The following is a 2,807-nucleotide window of genomic DNA, read 5'->3' as shown; positions in this document are numbered from 1 at the left end:
CGGCGCCCGGCCAGCCCCGCGCATCGCTCCTCGGCGCGGCCGAAGGCGCGTCCCCCCCGCGCTGCCGCTGCCGCCTCCCCGCCGCGGGGTGCCTGCCTCTTCCCTCCTCCTCCTCCTCCTCCTGCCTCGCCGCCTTTTTCCCGCATCCAAACTTCGTGAGCCCGGAAAAACCCTCCGGGCCCCGCGCCCCGCCGGCAAAACGCCCCCAACAGCTGCGCCCGGGGCCGCTCCGCCCGCGCGCGGGCGCCGCCGCCGCCCGCCTCACCTGCGGGGAGTTTTTCCAGCCCTGCGCCGCTGCCGGGGCTCGGGCTCCCCGGCGCTCCGCTCACTGCCTCATTCCAATATGGCACGGCCCGCCAGAGCGCATGCGCCCGGGGCAGCGCGGGCTCGGCCGCCGGTAACGGGACGCGCCGCCGCCGCGACTCTGCCGGGGCGGGGCGGGCGTCCACACCCTGCCCGGGCGCCGCGGGAAGGGACACGGCCCGGCGGGCGAGCGGGCGGTCGGTGCCTGCCCCGGGATGCGCGGTCCCGACTCCATCCCCCCTGCCCCGGCGAGGATTTAGTCCCCTTCCCCTCGGAGAGAACCGGCCCCGTCGGTCGGGGCGCGGGGACCGGCGGTGCCCCCCTCGCGGGGCCGCGCCAGCGCCGCAGTTGGCGGGGAGCGGGCGGGCGGCACCGGCCGTGTCGTTCCCCCCACCCAGGGCGGAGACCGGCGCCCCGCGCACTCGCCGCCGCTGCCCGCGGCGCAGCGAAGCGAAAGAAAAAGGAAGCGGGTTGTGCAACACCGCGCTCCTGCCCGTGCGGCGGGGACGGAGGGGCGGAAAGGGAGAGCCCCTCGCCCCGACCCGCGCAGCCGGTCCGCACCGAGGCGGTGGCCGCCAAGGAGCCCGCCGGTCGGCGGGAGACAGCGGGAGCAGAGCGCGAAAAGCCTTTGCGCCCCCGGGAGCGCATCCGCCCGCCCGCGGCGGCGGCCGGAGACGGCGGCGAGAGCGCTGCGGCCGCTCCGCTCCGCTCGCCGCCGGGAGGGACGCGCTCCCGGGCCGCGGGCTCTCGGCCGGCTCGCCCGGCCCGCGGGCACCGGGGCTTATCCGTGCGTACGTGCCCTCGCGGGGTGCTGGACACCAGTTGCTACCGACCCGAAATGACTGTTCGAGGCGAAGAGCAGGCGGATCGAGTGAGCTGTATGGTTTGTCTCTGGAGCAAAGAAGTGCCAACAAATAAACAGAGCGGCAGTGCCGGAACAGCGGGCAGGAAGAACGAATGGAACCACGAAGTTGCTCGTTACGCATCCAGCGCGCAGACCGCTCGCACCGCTCTGCGCGCCGCGGCACCGCCGAGACGCGCCGGGCTCCCATTGCTCCTGAGCGATGCGCTGCGATGCCGGGCAGGACGGAGCCGGCCACGCAGCTCCTCTCGCAGGAGAGATGCTGCTCTCCACGAGGATAAGAAACCTCCGTTTCCCACTGGCTTGAAGTAAAAAAGCGACGACGTTTCCCGTGGCGCTCGGGAGGGAGCGCAGCGCGCCCGCCGCCCCGGACAGCGGGGCCCGCGCCTGGCGGGAGCCGCCCCGGGGCTCGCAGCGGCCGCGGCGCTGCCCAAGGACGGCCCCCGCGGGGCTGGAGCGCTTCTTGCCCGCGGTTCCGTTTCCCGGAGCGCCGGCCCGCCCGCTCCCGCTGCCGTTCCCGCCGAGGGGCGGGCGAGGCCCGGGCCCTCCGCTAGAGGGGGGTCTCGCCATGCCGATCCGCAGGGCCCCGCCGAGCGCTCCCGGCCCGGCACCGCGCAATTAACTATTCAAACGAAACCGCTGCCGCGCCGCCTAATTGAGTCCCGGCAGACAGCGCCTGCATAACCGAGCGCCGCTCCAGGCAGCCCCGGGCCAGCCCGGCCGGGCTCCGTGAGTCCCCCGGAACATCTCCGCGGCCACCGCCAGGCACGGCGGCCACCCCCTCCCCTAAGCACAGCCGCTAAGAAACTGAGGGCTTGTTCTGCAAAAGCCCCAAACTGGTGTGCAACAGGAAGAAAACATCAAAAGTCAGGTTCCACAAACTTCACAGGCTGACAAGAGCAAGAAGCACGCCCTTTCAGCCTGCTCGGTGATCCTGGAAATGAGTCCTTGGTACACACAACTGCGTAGAGAAAGAAACGTGACCCACCGGTCTGATCCGTGAAATATCTAAACGATCTTCTATGAACTACTAATCGTCAGTCACAGAAGGACAGCTGTTTACAGAACCTTCGCCTGGCCAGCTCCATGACACGTTAACTTTGTGTCATCTCTGGTGATTTGGAGGTTAAAAAGGCACGGAAAGGAAGTGGAATCTTGCAGGACCTTCTGGCATGTTAGCAAACTCCTGAAACACGGGGCTAACACACTGCAAATACACATTTCATCACACGGGGATTAAATCTCCTTGTATCCTCTTTGCAGGAATGGCAATTTGTGAGAAACCCAATACAATTTTATCATCCAGTTTGGAGGATGAACTGGGTAACTAAGCTGCCATCAGACAGCCAAGGTGCCTTACTTTTATCTTCAAGGCTTTTCTAGCTTCTACTTTTCTGAAACTAGAAACTTTCTAATTTCCAGTGTAAATGTATTCACTACCAATTTATATCCATTAGGTCTTTACCATTTTGCCCTTTGAATTAAATAACTTTGCTTCTCTGATACTTACCTAAAATGTCCCTATAAATAGCAATTAGATCATCCATTCTCAGTCTTTCTGCTTTGCTTTTAATCTTCTCTCCAAATAGGTTTTCCACTCCTCCAGTGTCCTTTTATACCTCTACCCTGTGTGCAGTGTTCT

The 2,807-nt window shown here is 65.3% G+C and overlaps 1 protein-coding gene across 2 annotated transcripts in view; it reads right to left on the bottom strand.

Annotated features, from left to right (window-relative positions):
- SFMBT1 (Scm like with four mbt domains 1) overlaps positions 1-1,255 on the bottom strand; it is a 71,631-nt gene extending 70,376 nt beyond the window's left edge. Inside the window, exon 1 of one of the 2 annotated variants that reach the window (XM_039733996.1) lies at positions 1,137-1,255. The gene's annotated coding sequence lies outside the window, so the exon portion shown is untranslated. Of the gene's footprint in view, positions 1-265; positions 359-1,136 lie in introns of those variants that run through there. The other variant, XM_039733994.1, reaches the window with a different exon arrangement.
- Between the last annotated feature and the right edge of the window lie 1,552 nt (positions 1,256-2,807).

The sequence above is a fragment of the Passer montanus genome, unplaced genomic scaffold (genome assembly GCF_014805655.1).
Source record: "Passer montanus isolate IOZ18808 unplaced genomic scaffold, ASM1480565v1 scaffold9, whole genome shotgun sequence".
Taxonomy (NCBI): Eukaryota; Metazoa; Chordata; class Aves; order Passeriformes; family Passeridae; genus Passer; species Passer montanus.
The sequence above is the reverse complement of the archived record's forward strand: the minus strand, read 5'-3'. Positions and strand labels throughout refer to the sequence as shown.